Source organism: Otolemur garnettii, unplaced genomic scaffold (assembly GCF_000181295.1).
Source record: "Otolemur garnettii isolate 467f Iridium unplaced genomic scaffold, OtoGar3 scaffold00064, whole genome shotgun sequence".
NCBI lineage: Eukaryota > Metazoa > Chordata > Mammalia > Primates > Galagidae > Otolemur > Otolemur garnettii.
The window spans coordinates 8,180,813-8,181,123 of record NW_003852459.1 but is presented as its reverse complement, the minus strand read 5'-3'; the positions used below and the strand labels follow the sequence as shown (position 1 = coordinate 8,181,123).

Below are 311 nucleotides of genomic sequence, written 5' to 3'. Positions count from 1 at the left end.
CTAGTCTAGGCAACAGAGTGCAACTCTCAAACTTGAGTCCACATCAGACTCCCCTGGAGAAGGGTGTGCTAAGATTCAGATTGCTGGCCCCCAACTCTAATCTCTGATTCAGTGGCTATGGGGTGTGGTCTGAGGAAGTGTCTGTCTAAACAGTTCCCAAGTGATGGTGCTGCCACCAGCCGGAGAACCACTCAAAGGAGAGCACTGGTCTGAAGTTTGGAGGGCTTTCCTAGAGCATTTTATGTAATGAAGTCAGAGAAGTCTGATCCCAAATGCTTAACCCTCCCTCAGACCAGAGCCGTCTACGGTCA

At 50.2% G+C, this 311-nt stretch overlaps 1 protein-coding gene across 2 annotated transcripts in view; it reads right to left on the bottom strand.

Annotated features, from left to right (window-relative positions):
* The window catches only part of KIF5C (kinesin family member 5C), a 142,130-nt gene that overhangs the window by 4,547 nt on the left and 137,272 nt on the right, over positions 1–311 (bottom strand). The gene's annotated exons all lie outside the window — the stretch shown is intronic.